The 17,590-nt window shown below is 45.3% G+C and overlaps 2 long non-coding RNA genes across 6 annotated transcripts in view; both read right to left on the bottom strand.

Moving 5' to 3' along the window:
* Positions 1-17,590, bottom strand: part of LOC141548956 (uncharacterized) — a 1,120,676-nt gene that overhangs the window by 201,523 nt on the left and 901,563 nt on the right. For all 3 annotated transcript variants that reach the window (XR_012484170.1, XR_012484171.1, XR_012484172.1), the window contains one exon: positions 7,920-8,749. This is a non-coding gene — a long non-coding RNA (uncharacterized LOC141548956). The remainder of the gene's footprint in view (positions 1-7,919; positions 8,750-17,590) is intronic.
* Positions 9,336-16,966, bottom strand: LOC141548964 (uncharacterized). Of its 3 annotated transcripts, none has more exons than XR_012484201.1 (3): positions 16,021-16,966; positions 15,551-15,643; positions 9,336-15,118 (listed from the first exon to the last, which is right to left on the bottom strand). It is a non-coding gene; the product is annotated as an uncharacterized LOC141548964 (long non-coding RNA). The 3 variants fall into 3 exon arrangements; XR_012484202.1 differs by having other exon boundaries at positions 15,527-15,643; XR_012484200.1 differs by lacking the exon at positions 15,551-15,643.

Consider the following 17,590-nt stretch of genomic DNA (forward strand, 5'->3'; position numbering starts at 1 on the left):
GGGTGCACGAAAGACTTGGGGTGCCGGGGAATGGGTCTGGGCAGCTTCTCTGAAAGAACTCAGGCTCTAACCATCTCCAATCCAGCAAAGACATTGATTTGGACATTTACCTGAGGGCAAAACACTGAGAAGCTGCTCTTTAAGGGGCTGGGCAACCCAGCAGAGAGATGTGAGCTTCATTTAGGGAAGGAAAAGGAAGCACAGATGGAGAATCTGGCAGCAAATCGGAGGCTCTCAGGAGATTGTGCCCTGCTGTTACACCTGAGCTCAGGTATGCCTGAGAAAGGGCCCTGGGGAGGATTCACACCCTCTTGTTCCTGAGCAGCGGCAGCCCCCTCCACAGGGGAAAAGCAAAGGGTCCTTTTAGGAAGTCTCTGAGAGAAAGGGGGAGAATTACCGGGGCTGCAGCAGCAGCTGAGACCGAATCATCCCCCTCAAAGCCCTGGGACCCAGACTCCTGTGGGGCCCCGAATGAACGTCTCAGTTTCCATAACTGTTCCCAGCTGGCAAGGGCATAGAACGGCTTCTGCTTAAAGGCTTCCTCATGAGTGGTGGAGGTGGATGGGAATTGCAGCCCAGCAGCCTCCACAGGTGGGAGGAGCAGCCTCCACAGGTGGGAGGAGCAGCCTCCAGAGGTGGGAGGAGCAGCATGCACAGGTGGGAGGAGCATCCTCCACAGGTGGGAGGAGCAGCCTCCACAGATGGGAGGAGCAGCCTCCACAGGTGGGAGGAGCAGCCTCCACAGGTGGGAGGAGCAGCATGCACAGGTGGGAGGAGCAGCATGCACAGGTGGGAGGAGCATCCTCCACAGGTGGGAGGAGCAGCCTCCACAGATGGGAGGAGCAGCCTCCACAGGTGGGAGGAGCAGCCTCCACAGGTGGGAGGAGCAGCATGCACAGGTGGGAGGAGCATCCTCCACAGGTGGGAGGAGCAGCCTCCACAGATGGGAGGAGCAGCCTCCACAGGTGGGAGGAGCAGCATGCACAGGTGGGAGGAGCAGCATCCACAGGTGGGAGGAGCAGCATCCACAGGTGGGAGGACCCTTCCAGAGGCTGAGGGGCTGATAGATGTCTGTCCTGTAGGTCCCTCTGAAATCTGATTAAGACTTGTCTGGAAGACACAAATCTTATTAAAAGGCAAGGACTAAATCAAAAGCAGAATAATAATTAGGAAAGGGTCACTAGAGAGGACAGCAGATTCCCCAGGACCTTGTCCCCAAACCCTGTCAATGTAGCAGCTGATGAAGGTCAAGCGTCCGCCTGACCTCCCTGGGGACGGGTCAGCCCATCGCTCAGTTGGATGGAGGGTGTGGATGCAAACACAGCAGGAAGTATTGGCCAGAGCACAGAGACCCCCTTTAGAAGCAGAGAGGCAGTCTGAAGTGAGGCAGTTGCCAAGGAGTGGAGGGACATTTGGAAATCTTGGAGGGGCTGGGCGTTGTTCTGGGTGACTTCCTGGAAGATCTTGTTAACATTACCAATGGCCTCATCACGTTCCAAATAACCAAGGAATGGGACCGAGATGGTTCTCTCTTTTCCCTAAAAGCCATGAAAACAGCCACAGTGGAGTGTGGGGGAGATAGGGGTGAGGTGGGGGGAGATTGATTAGGAAGGGCTGGCAGGTGGGCGTCGAGGGAGCCTCCAAGTACAAACAGCCAGGAGAAGATCAATACAAAAGGACCTGCAGCATGGGTAGAAGGAACAGGGAGATGCTGGGGTGGGAGTGGTCTCACCCACTGAAGACACAAACCACTCCTTCTGGGAGCCGCATGTGCTCCTCTTTCACCACAGCATCAGACATGGCGAGGCTCGCCAAATCCGTGGCAACAGTGAAGCCAGGAGGAGCATCCCCACAGCCGGCAGGGAAGAGGTGTCTGGAGGGTGAGGGGTCACCTGTGGGAAACGTCCTCTGGGAAAACTGCCCTCAAACTCTCTTCTCTTCTTCCAACCCACCAGAAACATTTCCCAGGTAGTTTCAATAATCAAGAGAGTAACAGCCAGGCCTTCCAAATACCAATCCCCAATTCTTCTTACATCATTTAAGGACCTTGTTTCCTAGAAATCACACACACACACACACACACACACACACACACACACACACTCACACACACACTCACACACACACACACACACTCACACACACACTCACACACACACACACACACACACTCACACACACACACACTCACACATACACACACACACACACTCACTCACACACACACACACTAACACACACACACACACTCACACACACACACTCACTCACACACACACACACTAACACACACACTCACACACACACACTCACACACTCACACACACACACACTCTCACACTCACACACACACACACACACACACACACTCACACACACACAGTGTCAGAGATACCACTGACCCACACCTGAGTTTGTAAGACTCAAAGTTCTAGCTAAACGTTCCCGTCAAACCTTTTGGCTATTTCCAAATTCTCTCGGAAGTTTTCCCTTTTTGGGAGCCAGGGAAGGCTGAACTGGCAGGTCCCCCTTAGGAAGGAGGCCCTCCCTCAGGAACGTTCACTGATAGGGCTCCCAGCAGTTCCCTTCTCTTTCCATCCACCCGCCCCTGCAGCAGGGAGGGATGGGCAGAGGGGGAGAAAGGAGGAGACTCTTCCTCTCTGTGCTCTCCCCCTATGCCTTGGGAGTGAAGGTTGGGGATCCCACAATTACCAATCAGGTGACCTGAAATCCAAATTTCCTCCTTCATCTCCACACTGGCAATAGATGTGAGCTACCTCTAAAGTCCTCTCAAGTCCTAGCCAGCAGGAAGCAGTTACAGGCCGTCAAATGGGTGAGGTTCATATAGCATTTGCCCCGCCAAGTCCTATTACAGACATGGGACCCTGCCAACAACCCTGGAAGGTGAGTGCAATGAAATCCCCCACAGAACACACTGGCTACAGTTCTTGTGGGCACCCTGGGCTGGGGTTCTAGCTGCTCCCAAGCCTGTGAACAGAGGACAAAAGGCTTGATTGCCTCCTTAATACATTTCTGCCACTTAAACAGAAAGTGGACTCACCAAGGGCAGAGGCTGCTGCTCCTCCCCCTCCCCCTGACACTCTGGGCAGAATTCAAGTTTTCAATTCTCCAGCTTTCTCTTTTCTTTCTCTGATCTGAGATGACCAGGACATAGAGGGGCCTTGACTATGACGATCTTAATCTGTCAACCGCTTTTCAAACCTTTTTCAACTTTTATAAGATTTCATCCTTATTTTAGCTTAATAGAAATTCTACAGGCTGGTTTCTCAGAAACTACCAAAATGTTTCAGGACCGGAACTACCCCATGGTCCCAGGAGCTCTTACCTGCAATCTTAACATCCCTCATTGCCAATCTCCTTAATGACCGATAGCAAAAGCTCCAGAATGTGCTTAGGTGGTTTTTTTAAGCAGTTCCACGACTTTAGCTATCTAGCTTTATATCTGTAGCCCCAACTTGGTCATTGATGGGGACCACAGAAGGCTTTTGCTTAAAAAAAAAAATCTAATATGGGAGTTAGTGATGCTATTAAATCTCCAATGTTCTTTCTAAGTGAACCCTGGGGACAACATGGATTTAAAAACAACTTCTTAGAACCATGTAAAAACAATTATTCCAACCCTGGTTAAATGGTTAAATAAACAGAGGGTTTTCCTAAAAGCAATAACTAGTATTTGTCTAAAATAAAGAACTAGTGTTATTTGTAGAGGGACAAGTCAGAAGATTTTTCAATAAAAACAAAAGTAAAGAAAGGATATGAAAAGGATAATCTCTAAATCCGTTAATATTGATAACATGAATTTACTTTGGTATTAAGTTTGAAGTTCCCTTTCCTTTTGAAGACCTAATCTAGCATAAATATCCTTTAAGTCTTAATTTCTGATTAGATTTACTGAATGAATCTTTTATTAAGATTTAATAGTAGATAACATAGAATGAGCCTAAATATATCTTAAAAGAAATAAAATAAAATAACCATCTTTTAGTAAGTTAGTCCTTCTTTTTCAGTGAGCTAGACCAATCGAGAGCAAAAATCCTTAAAGAAACACTTAAGGAGACCTTTCAAAAAAATTCACAGAATGATAAAATAAGTTTTAAGCCAATGAAGTATTGAATTGACCAGTTATCTCGCCCTAAAATCTCATTACACTCCTGACATGCCCAGCAACTGACTATTGTCAATCTCCCTAGACCTCTGTAAAACTGAGGAATCTGCATCAGGAAGAGCTCCTTTTTTCTGTTATAAAATAAGCTCCTCATTGTTTTTTGTTTGTTTGTTTTGTTTTGTTTCTCTTCCCAGATTATTTTTACCTTGCGAATACAATCCTTCCTTTGCAACAACAACAACAACAAAATTCGGTTCTGCACATATATATATTGTACCAAGCATATACTATAAGAGATTTAATATGTATGGGAATGCCTTCCATCTAGGGATGGGGGTGGAGGGAAGGAGGGGAAAAACTTGCAACAGAAGGGAGTACAAGGGATAATGTTGTAAAAAAAATTTACCTATGCATATGTACTATCAAAGAAAATGTTATATTTATAAAAATTAATAACAAACAAAAGAATAAAATGAAATAAGCTCTGTGACCTTCCAATTTATCATACACCACTGAGGTTTTGGCTGACCTTATTTAATGGTAATTTGATGACCTTGGTATTCAATAATTTTCGACAAGAATCAAATTTTTTTCTTTTGGAGACATAACAGATATTCACGCTCATCACTACTATTCAATACTGTACCAGAAATGCTTGCCATAGCAGTAACTCAAAGGCAAAGAAATGGAAATTGTAAACAGCAAAGAGGCAAACAATAAATAAAAAAATGTTTTTTTACAGATGATATGATTGTTTACTTAGAGAACTCTACAGAATCAATTAAAACTTAAATGAAATTTTTACTAACATCAGCAAGACAGGAGAGTACAAGTAAACCCAAGGATGTTATCAGTATCATAGAAATTATCAATAAAATCCAGGAGAAAGATAAATTCCATTGAAATTACATATAGTATGAAATATCTAGAAGTCAACCTGCCAAAACACAGATAACAACTCGGTGAACACAGGTCACTCTTTACATAATTAAAAGCAGCTCTAGACAAGGGGAGAAATATGAATTACTCATTGCCAGGCCAAAAATGATAATGCTGCCTATGTTAATTTGTGAACACAATGAAATACGAATCAAAATAACACAGAATTTCTTGAGAACATTAAAAAAGGATAACAAAATTCATCTGGCTGAACAAAAATTAAGACTATCAAGGAAATGAATGGGAAAATTGGGAAGAAAAGGGCCTAGCAGTACCAGATCATAAAACTACACTAACAAGCCCGTATGATTAAAAATGTATTATTGAGTAAGAAACAGAAAGACTGACCATAGGAACAGATTGGGTATACAGCATACAGGAGCAAAAGAGCACATCATCCATTTCTTTGACAAAGCTAATAATCCCAGCTATGGGAAAATTCACAAGTCAACAAAAGCCACTGGGAAAATTGGCAAACAATGTAACAGAATCTGAGGTTGGAAAAAGGTTTCACAGGAAACACAAGAGTGAAGCTGAAAATGGGTATATTCCTTGGACGTATGGGCTAACATCATAAACAGAGAAGCCCAGAAGAAAATGGGAAAGAAATCATGACCAAGCAAAGGACAGACAGGTTCAAAAGAAGCAAAATGGACAATCTGGCTTACATAAAATTAAAAAGCTTTTCTGTTAAGTTCTTACTAAGTGCTAATGAGATAATGAGATGATAGGTTCTTACTAAGTGCCAAGTTGATACTTAACAGTTCTCTAGTTCTGGCCTTTACAATGAGTTTTACCCCTTGGAACTTCTGGGGAGGAGCTTACATGTTTAAGAGGAGCAAGATCATTGGTTGAAGTATTTTTTCCCAGAAGCCCCTGAGTTATTTCCCGCCTATTCTCTGGGAGGATAAAAGAAGACACCATTGAGCAAGGAGTCTTATCTGGGCCAGAGTTGAGGAGGCTCTCTGGAGGAAGAAGAATCTGGCCAAGAGATTGAGTTGAGGCAGCAGATCTCCTCCCAGAGACTGATCGGCAGTTTCTGGAGACAACAGAACTTTACACTTTTCCACAAACAAAATCAATGCAGCTAAAACTAAAAGAGAAGTGAGAAGTTGAGGGGGGAAAGCAACATAGTCCATAACTTTTTTCAATGAACCATTCTGCAGATATTTTATATAATGTGAATTTACCCACGGATGTATAAGAAGCCAGAAGGGAGGCAGGAAGGAGACTGTACCCCTGTGGCACCAGCACATGGGTCAATGACACATAAAGGTTAACACAAAGAATCAAGAGCAGGAGGAACACTTTCTTGTAGGGGCCAGTCCCAGGACAGCCTGGCTGTAACTGAAAGGAAGAACATGGCAGGAGGGACAGACATGGAAACATGTGGCATGGGACAGATGTGATGCTCCAATGATGGACAAAACATCCAAATGCAGGGGCCAGACTCTCAGGTGGGCGGGTGCATTGAACACAAGTTGTCCTGCACAAGTACTGGAGGTCTTAAGGCAAGCCCAGATCCATCAGTGGTGGTGGCTGTCTCTCTGCAGATCTATTCTGCTTTCTGCTAGAGTGAGTTTTTAAAGGTTTTGAGAAGCATTAGTGATAGGAGGCCACGGAGTACCAAATTGAAGGGGAGGAGCAGACTGAGATCCCAGATGGTACAGAGGTGGTTTGGGAGAATTCCTTGCAAAAAATCCAATTTGCATAATATGAATTGAAAAAAAGCAACATCTATCTGTTGTCCATTCCGTTCCTCTTGAGTTTTCAATAGAGGTCTTTTATATGCAAGGTTTCTAAGTCTTCTAAGTTTTATTATTCTCCTCGACTTCTTCCTTATTTATTTTAAGGTTGTATTTGTCTAGGTCACCCAGAAAAAGTTGAGGTACCCTGCCATTGTAGTTTTATTATCTATTTCTTCCTGTAATGCATTTAACTTTTCCTTTAAAATTTTGAATCCAATGCCTCTCTTTTCTGACTCCATTGACTGTGGTTTCCCTAAACAAAAATTAGGCTGCATGCCAATTTACCCTTTCAGTGAGGCCGAATTTTTCTCTGCATTTTTTCTGACATCATGATTGCTTCCTTTATGTTTTATCCTTCATATGAAATATAACAGTTTCTGCTTCAGCCCTCTAATTTCACTCTGGTTCTCTCTTTCTTTACAATATGTTTCTTTTCAAAATACAAAAAAGAAAAAACAAACATAGTCTGGAAGTTCTGGTTTCTAATTCATTTTACTGCCCACTTGCATTTAGGAGTGAGTTCATCCCATTAACATAGTCATGATGTATTTGATTCTGTTTTTTCTTCTTTCTCTCTTTTTATCCCATTACCTCACTAGTTTCTATTTTGTACATGACCATGCCATACTTTTATCTGCCCAAAGTTTGTCACCACTTTTTCCTTCTCCTCTCCCATTTGTCTACTTACCTTTAGGGTAAAATAGATTTTTTTTGACCCATGGAAGAAGTACATATAAATACAGATATAGATATTTACCGACTTTGAACCAATTTAGATGGGAGGGAGGGTCAAGGATTGGTCACTCCCCTCATCATCATTTTCCACTCCAAGGCAAAACCTCTTCCCTGAATGCTTATTTTATGAGATCATTTCCTCCATTATTTCTCTCCCTTCTACCATCTGCCAGGGCATCCTTATTTCTCACCTATCTATTTTGCATCATCCCCAACCAGACCGTTCACTTCCAAAATCTCTTTCTAGTTTGAATGCTTCTACCTGCCTAGTAAAGATAAAACTCATAGGAGACAGGGTTATCGTCTTCCCTTCTAGAAGAGGACACAGGGTATCAGTAACGAGTCACTTGAGGGGTCTCTATCATATTTACCTTTGAATGTTGCTTTTGAGTCTTCAATGTGAGACTCACATTTTCTCCTCAGCTCTTGTCTTTTCATCAGGAATGCTTCAGCGGCCTCTATTGCATTCAATGTCCAATTTTTCTCTTGCTGTGCTTCCCCAGAGAGGAAGCCCGTAGTGAGTGGAGTGTTCCCAGAACGAGTGTCTTCTGCCACAAAGATGTTGTCCGCTGAGTGATGTCCGTCTAGATGTGTTTCCATAGAGAGCAATCCCGAAGTAAGTGGTGTAAGACAGAAACTGGAAAGCCTCTGGGCAAAGGAACCGACCTTTATCAAGGGAAACAAGGTGAGGTCTCAGACCGTGCTGGACGGACCATAGAGCCCACCTTTGTTTCTCTCAAAGGTTGGTTTCTTTGTCCAGAAGTCCTTCCCAGTCTCTCTCTTACACCAGAATGTTGCCAGAGAGAGTGTCTTCTACCTCCATTGTCTTTGCCTCTGAGTTCTGAGAGTAGAGTAGGTGCGTATCTCCAAGAAGGTTGTAATTGAACGATTCTAATAGTATTTATCTTCACCCATCAGCATTTCATCTACAGAGTATTCTGACATTAAATCCACTAGTGTCTTTTCCTCAGAATCTTCAGAGATCAGCAGTAGTTCAAAGGTGGAAGAAGCTTCCGAAAGAGAAGTATTTTTATAAATATTATCAGGTATTACAGGTATCGTTTCCCTCCACGTGTCGAGACTGCAAGTGCTGCTTCAAATGAGAGTGATCCACCAGGAATGGCAGTATTCTCAAGAGATTATCTCCTACCACAAGTCTTTTCCTCTCTGGACTATACAGTTGTGTTGATTTTTTTCATTCCTAAAACACAAAAGACCACTCGTCACATGGCATGACTCTCAGGAAGCAGAAGGAGAGGGAGGGAAACATGGGATACTGTGGTGTAAGAAACAGGAAACCGCATGGCATATTTTTACATGAGGGGAAGAATCTAAAGGTATTAATGAAAAAGTGGGGAGGAAGAACAAAAAGGGCTTTTCCTGCATTCTCATTCCTTCCAGCTCTGCAGCTTCAGCATCCGGGCTTGGCTTGAGACCTCCAGCACTACAAGGGGAGCCTTTGGCTGGCTCTGCCACTCAGCCTCACGTCTGGCACCTGCTTGTGTGCCTCCTGTCCATCCATGCTCAGGTGCCATGTGTCTTTCCTCAGTCCACATGTTGCTTGTCCTCTCCTTTGTGGGGCGGTGGCTGGCTCCTCCTGCTGCTCCCGTCCTTCTCTTGCTCCTCAGTCCCCGGGTCCGTGTGTCCTTGAGTCATCTCCCGGCCCCCTCCCTTCCCAGACGCACGACTCCCTTCCTGTCTCCCTTTCTCCCTTGAAGCCGAGTCCGGGGGTAAATTCACTTTACTCTAAAATTGCTCCACTAAAGGTTTGCCCAACAGTCCACTTACAGAAAGAGGGAACTGTGTAGAGTTGGTATAAAAAATCGATGCCTCAGTGCAAAGCAGTTTGGCAGAATTTTGATAGAAGACCAATACCTCATAGCACATAGTAAATTAAACTGTAACAGAATACATGGTTTAGCTATGACAAATGAAAGGATAAACTGGGCCTATGAAATGATGAATCACTGTAATCACTAATAAGTACCTTAGCTGAAACCTCCACCTCATTAATGTATTCATTCACTCAGCTATGGATTGACTCCTCCAATGTGGCCGGCACATACAAAGCCAGACGGGCTAAGTGACGAGCCACAAGCCCATGGACAGCATGGTCGTAGGCTCTGGAGATGCAAACACTGTTACAGACACAGTCCCTAACAAGACAAGCTTGGGTTCTGCTAAGACAGAAAATGTGTAAATGTACATGAGAAGAAACACAAATGCAAAATGCAAGGCAGTCTGGGAGCAAGGCTTACAGCAGCTTTTCAATCAAGAAAGGCTTCATGTCATGGTTGGGGCTTGAACGGTGTCTTAATTGCTAAGGATAGAGGGCCAGGTTCAAAGTCAGGAAGGCTCAAATCTTGCTTTAGACCCACGTCAGCGGCATGACCACGGTCACCCCGTCTGACCTCTTAGCGCCTCAGACTACTCTAAGAGCAGGGACGCATTCACCTGGGGAGTCACTCTTACTGAAGGGGCAGACAGAGCAAAGAATGCTTGCCTTGGACGCTCTGCCTTGTCCTTGCCCAAGGCCACATGCTCACCAAGGGCCTGAGGCTGCCTGTGAACAGAGGTCTTCCTGACTCCCCGCCCAGTGCTCTAACCCCTGAACCCCCCTCTGGAAGCCCCAGAAAACTGCTGGGAAGCCATGGTTGAGGAGGATGCCATGCAGCCAGGGAAGGAGAAAGAAAGAGCTCATTGCCAGGGCTCTGAAGTTCTGCAGGGTCTCAGTCCTTTCTGAATTCACCACCTGCCCTGAGGAAAAACGCCAGTTGTTCTGTCTGAGACAGGACCGTCCCTAGTCTTAGTGTGTGGTGGCTGCAAGGGAATGTGAGCAGGCCCTGCAATTCCACAGAGAATGCAAACTACCTTTAATGGAAAGAGGAAGAACAGTTCCAAGGAACCCCGAGTCACACTTGCTCTTGATCCCCAGTCATTCTGGCTTTTAACCTTTTGTGTCCCCCTCCCAGCAAATAGCTTACCTGGCCCGACGCATATGTGGGGATCTGTCCGTCTCCCCTTTAACAGTCTGGGGTGGTCTCGAGCGCAGGTTTTCTTCTACAACACAATTTGCCCCAGTAATCCTGAGAAACTGAGCTATACATTCCATGCTGGTGAGGGCTGCTTCTTTCTGGGGAATCCAGCGCCTTCCCATGGGGGTGGACTACAATTTGTGCCATTCCTTGGCTGCTCTGTGTCCTTCCAAGATGGTTTCCTCTCAAATATAGACAGAAGAGACCCAGGAAACCCTCTCAGCATTGAGATTAATGAGCCCAATCTGACTCTAACACGGGGGAGAGTCTTAAAGACTTGGTAAGGATCACACAAATTGTAGGTATGGGAGGCAGGATTTGAACTCAGTTGTTTCTGATTCTCACCAGTGGACACAGAGCAGCAGGTTGGCTTATGAAGCTGTAAGGTATCTTTTCAGGGTCCCAAAAACCTATGAGGCTTTAAACTCACCTTCCCTGACTCCAAAAAGTCAAATCTCTCAATCTGTCTCTGTTTGTCTGTCTGTCTGTCTGTCTCTCTCTCTCTCTCTTTCTCCCTCTCCTTCCCTTCCTCCTCCCCCCTCCCTCTGTTTCCGTCTCTTTCTCTCTCTCTTACACACACACACACACACACACACACACACACACACACACACACATACACACACACACACACACACACTCCTGTCTTAGCTTTAATGTTCATTGCAACCAGATTTTACCTCCATTTACAGGCATAAAATTCAATCACTCGACAAATGTTGAGCATCTGTGGTGTTTCATCTTTGATGTTGGGTTTTTATGTCATGGGGTAGCTGGGGAAGGTCCCTCTGAAATGGCTCATGTTCCACATGGAGATTCTTGAATCAGCTGATTAATGGCCACACCTGGGAAGCCTAGAGGCCCAGATACAGCAGGGAAGTTGCCAGTCCTCAGGCTTCCAAGCAACAAGCCAGGGGCCAAGCCCCTTACTCTCAATTTAAGAAACTTGGGACAGTGCCCAGTATACCCCAAGAGCAGGGCTCAACTTTCAGTGTTACAACACGGTCTGGAAACCTGCACCAAAATTATCGCCTGAGTGTAGGGAGCTACTGTGCTGTCAGGGAAGATCAAAACACAACATCAGACGATCATAATGATGCCAGAACATCTACATGTGAAGCCTCAAATTGGTGTGTGGATGAATTGGTCTCAGTCCTTCTGAAAGGGCTCCAAAAGCATTTCTAAAATATGTAACAGGAGTAGAAGGAAAATGGGCAGGAGAAATGAGAGAGATTCACAAGAAAAGTTAACATTTTTTAAAAAGAAGCACAAAAAATCCGACAGACATGTACCAAACGTCAATGAAGAAAACAACCTTAAAAAGTAGAAATTTCTAGATGGAAATGGAAGAGCAAAAATCCATTGAAGAAAACCACTCTTGAGGAAGAGTGTGGGAAGTAGGTCAGAACATTCAGAAACAAAAGAAAATTGAACCTGTGAGCTAATGCAGACAAGTGACAAACGCATAAAACTTTCAGCAGAATAAGGGTTTCCTAGGACAACCAGAGAAGTCCAGAAGAAAGACTCCCCTTTGGAGGAGTAACTTGTTAAAACATCCCCTGGAAGAAGCAGGGAGCCCTGGGTTCCAGGTGGCCTCAGGCCCATTCAAGGGGACTGTTACCTCCTGAGACAGCACTTGGGATTGGAGGCCAGGGAGAATGATAAGGAAGTCCTGAAATATCTGCTGATAAGGAATGCCAGGCCCAGCTGTGCTGTTAGGAAAGAAGGAAAAAGCCCACACCCCAGGAGGGCAGAAGCAGAGGCACAGGGTAGCTGCTGGCTGTCTTACAGGAGGGTGGAGTTCTTGGTTTTTGAGTTCCAAGTCAGAGAAGAAAACTGAAAGAAGATCCAGAGGCCGAAGCACCATCTCCCTCTCAGATCTAGGGGATGACACTATTAATTTCTTATTTTAAAAAAGAGCAACATGGCAGCCAGGGGACACAGTGGTTAGAGCACCACCCTAAAGTCAGGAGGACCTGAGTTCAAATGTGGCCTCAGACACTTAACACTGCCTAGCTCTGTGACCCTGGGCAAGGCACTTAACCCCAATTTCCTCAGAGGGAAAAAAGGAAGCAAAGGGGAAAGAATTCAACTAAAGAAATAGGAAACACTGGGATTTATCAATAGAGGAAGGGATACTGAAGGGGAAAAGCTTTTCTTATCCCAAAGAGTTATGGTAAATGGCTACTGTCCAGAAAGAATTTGTAGAAGAACTCAGAGAAGACTTTAAAAATCAAATGAGAGAGGTTGAGGAAAAACTAAAAAAATAACAAGCATCCAACCAAATCCAGAGGCTTATGGAAAGAAAGTAAACCAAATTGAAGAGGAGATCCAGAGTTTTCAAGAAGAAAGTGACCCTTTCAAAGTTACAATTTGGCAAAGGGAAGTCAGTAAAGTTATGAGAGACCAAGAAATAATAAAACAAAATATTGTCATGATGTAGGAAATGACGAAGTGATAGATTTTTAAAAATTGTAAAAAGATCTGCACTCATGAGGGATGATGTTATCTAGTTTCAGAGAAACAGAACAAACAAGCATAGTACAATCTTACATAGATGCCTACAAATGTATATGTATATATGAGCATGATTATACATGTCTGGGTACATGGATTTGTATACTTATACAACTGTGTCTATGTATCTATGTACATGTATGCGTGTATTTATGTACAAATATATCAGCAGCAGCCATCTTGGGGGACGCTGTGGGGCAAAAAAAGCAAAAAAATAATAGTGTAAAAAGTGCACAGCAGAGAACAAAAGTGAACCTAAGAAGAAGCAAACAATAGATGGACAGTTCTGAATAAATGTGTACTATTAATGACATATGATTTTTTGAACTAGAAATCTATTATTTCATATTTTAAATGCTCTCACATTGTTTTGTGCCTATGACAATGCTTTTCCATCTTTTCTCTTTCTTTTTCTATGTTTAATTTGTTTAAATAAATGAATAAATATGTAAAAATTTTTTTTAAATGGAGTAGTGTTTTAGGGGAATGATTTAGGTATAGAAGACACAGTATTAAATATCCATAATACTCTATTGTTTGAGAAATACAGAAATCCCATCTTTTTGAAAAATAAGTTACTATGAACAAAAACTTCTGGAGAAAATTGAAAACCAGTATAGCAGAAACCAGGTACAGTTCAATCCCTTACATCATGTGCCACTTGTTTGTCCAAAGGAATAGAAATTTGGATCCATCGACCTCACAGCATGTCTTTGAGTCTGGAGGCTGGATATTTTGCTCTCCTGGCCACTTATTTATTTTAGATTTTCAAAACAAACTGCGATATTGAACTCTTCTGTTCCCTCTAGTTCATTGATGATTTCTTGAAACACAGCTTAGAAAAACCAGACTTTGATAAAGCCCATTGGGATTCAGCAGAAGCTACTTGACAAATCCTTGAACCCAAGTCACTCTGGCTTTCACTGAGTGTCCAATAGAAGATGCTAGCTTAAGCCTCACTTGGTCATTGTGTGGGTTTTGATGGCTCAGACAGAGTGTAAATCACAGCTGTTTCTTCTGGCCAAAACACTGAGGTTCTTCCCTCCCCACATTATTATTTTTATTATTATTATCATTGAGTAGGCAAAGTAGAGCATCTTTTGCCTCAATTCTTACATAGCCTTAAATCACTAAATTACTGTTGCCTCGTCCCAAGTGAGACATGGGAAAGGCCCTAGCTTAAACAGCCTAAGGTCTCCCCCTGCTTACGGGGCCATGGCCAGTCTGCCTGACCTAGGTCTTGCCTCTGCAGCTGACTCTGGAGTGAGGCTGGGGATCTTGCCCAGCTCTGCCTCCCCTAAATGCAATTCACTTGCAAGTCATGAGCTTCTAGATGCCATTGGTCCTCTTCCAGAAAGAAGCATGAAAACACAATGAAAACAAGGTAAGACCAAAATGGGTAGGTGATTTAGACATAAAGGCAGATACCGTAAGCAAATGAGGAGAGCATCCATTCTGGGATGTAATTTTGGAATCATGCAAAAAGTAACAAAAATATTCAAAGCCTTTAAAATAAATAATCCATTACATAACGAGAAGGCACCAATTAAACAGTCCCCATATACTGCAAAAAACTTATAACAGCACTTTTGGTGACATCTGTGACCTGGAACAAAGTAGATGTTTTCAAGTGGGCATGGCCAGAGAAGGCATGGAAACGAATGTTGTGGGATATTACTATATTGTTATAAAGGAATGGAGTGTGTTGACTACAGAGAAACAGAGAAACATCTCTGTGAAATGATGCAAAGTGACCTAGGCAAAGCCAAGAAAACAAAAATTAAAAAAAAATAAATACACAAACACATACATACCTGTAATCAAAATAAATTTAAATGGAAAGAATGACAAAGCAAAACTGGCAATGACCTGTAAGGAAATGCAAAAGACTGGAAAGGATACATGAGAAGACACCATCACCCGTCCTCTTTCTGGAGGTGAGAGATCCACAGGTGTTGCACACGTGCATACCTTTTCCCAAATGTGTGAAACAGCTGAGCTCACTTTTCTTCTCCTCCCTAAAACAAAAAATGGGATTTGTTACCTGGCATGGCCCTCATGGGGAGAGGGCCGAATCCATGGGATACCCTGGTGATGAGGGAAACACTAAACATCAATAAGTATTTTTGTGAAAGAGCTCAGTATCTGCAGGACATAATGAATGGAGGGAAGGAGGAAAGGAAGGGTTTAGGATTACTGCTTATCAGGGACAGATCTCAAACTTTACTAAAAATCAGAGACTTTGAATCCAAATGTTTGGTCTCGTCTGCTTTTCCTTGATGCAGTTGTCGGTTGCTTGGCAAAGCTATTGGAAGGGTTTGCCATTTCCTTCTGCAGTTCATTTGCCAAAGGAGCAAGTGAGGTAACAGGGTTAAGTGACTTGCTGAGGGTACCACAGTTAGCAAGTAGCTAAGACCAGATTTCACCTCAGGAAGAGGACTCCCTCTGACCTCATGCCCTGTAGAATTCCTAGGCACCCAGGAAATAATAGGAATTTCTTGAAGACGGCCACACTGATCTTTGGGTAAGATCACGTGTGCAACCTACATCAGTAAATAAAATAAAATAACAGTGTCTAAGAAATGCAAAGCGAACAGGTGGTGGGACCGAGGAGGACACACTATTGCATTTTTAATAACGGGATAAGGAAAAAGCAGTTTGCCAGAAATGTGATACCTCCTGAACACCTCACGCCAACTGCCACCTTAAATTACAAACGGGTATATGAATCCTATGTAAAAGGGGAATCTACGGCAAATTAGAGGAGCAAAGAGGAAGTTCCTGTTCACTTCTATGGATCGGGAAAGAGATTACGAGAGAACAAGGAACAGAGAAAATCACAGACAGTGACAGGTTCATTCTGCTTCTATAAAGTTGCCCAAAGTCCTAATGCAGAGAAAAGAGGAAGCAAAACACTTACCTGAGGAAAAGGACGTTTGTAGCAAAAATCTCTGGGGGGGGCTGCATATGCAAGATGGAGAAGAAACGCATTCCCACTTGCAGGATCAAGAATCCTTCTCCCCTAGGTCAAAAGGGAAGGAGAGAATATGTTCAGAGGAAGAAACCCAGGCTCTCACAGGCTTCTGACAAGATGCTCCCAAAGCCCTCACCCAGGACAAGGCCGCATTGAAGCAATTCCCTTCTTTCAGCCGATAAATCGTTTAAATGGAAAGGCTGAGGGACCTCTTTGTTCCACGGCAAGCGCCACGGAAACCTCCCTCTCATCACAAGCCAGTCGGACCCAGCACAAAACAATGAATGCGGCCTGGAAGTAAAAGGCCCCCTACAAAAGAGAAAATACGGGGCGGGGGAGGGGAAGAGCGCTCCCACTTTCTCCTCCCTTTCCCCGGGGCTCTGGGAGGAGACCGGCCCCACCGCGGTGACGTCATAGGACCGCCCCTTCCCGCCCCCTCCTTCTGGGAAGTCTCCTGGGTCTGGAGATGAGGCTGTGCTGGGACCGCATCCCAAGAACGGGAAATTCTTCCCGAAATGTCAAGCGTCTTTATGCCAAACTGAGAGAGAAGCCCTTTTAAGAGAAAAGATGCTAAAGGCGAATATTCTATAAAGGGAGAGATCCTGAGGAATAACATCACCCCTCCCTCTTTTTCTGAGGACTCCATATTTTAGCTTGGATTTTAGCACGTTAAGCTCTGCCTGCGGCCGCAAACCTTTCCGTGCCCTTTGATCCCCGAGGTCAGACAGGACAAAACGATGGAGCGGAAAGCCCCGATCCCCCGGGTTGTCCGAGTTCCGAGCCTCCGGCCAGGCCTGGGCCTGCAGGGACTGGGAACAAGAGGTGGAAGCGCCCATCGGAGACCGGAGAGAGGGAGGGTCCCCAGAGGGGGCTCGCGGCCGGCCTCCGCCGCCCCCCCCCGGCCCCTACCCGCAGCCTCCCAGACTGAGCCCGGAGCCGGCCCGAGGCACCCGGCAGGTGCAGGCACACACGCGCCCGCTCCCGCCCCCCCCCCACCTCCCCTCAGGGACACAGACGCGGCCACGCCCAGGATCTCAGCCACATTCACGTCCCCCCCCCCCCCCCCCAGACAAAGGTGCGGATGCTCCCGGGCCTTGTAGCCGCCCTCCCCCACACCTACCGGGCAGGAAGGAAAGCCGGGCGGGGAGGAGGGGGCTTCAGGGAAGGGCTGGGATGGGAGAGGACAAAGGGAGGGGCTGCGGCGGGAGCAGGGAGGGGGCCCCCTCACTCACTGCGGCTTAGGCGCTCAGGACCCTCGGCTCGGTCCGTCCGGAGGACGAGGGTAAGACGGGGGACGGAGGGGTCGCTGTGAGGCGGAGAGGCAGGGCCTGAGTGAGGGGCGCACAGACCCCCCCGCCGCCCCGGCACATCCTCACCTCCAGACAAAGGAGACTGGCATTGAACCGAGGGTGGGAAGGGGCGGCCCTGTGACGTCACCTGCGGGGGGCTAGGCTCCTCCCAGATTGGGGGGAGGGGGGAGAGAGCGGGGTTCAGGAGAGGGGAGGGGGCGCTGGGA

Source organism: Sminthopsis crassicaudata, chromosome X, assembly GCF_048593235.1.
Source record: "Sminthopsis crassicaudata isolate SCR6 chromosome X, ASM4859323v1, whole genome shotgun sequence".
Classification (NCBI taxonomy): domain Eukaryota; kingdom Metazoa; phylum Chordata; class Mammalia; order Dasyuromorphia; family Dasyuridae; genus Sminthopsis; species Sminthopsis crassicaudata.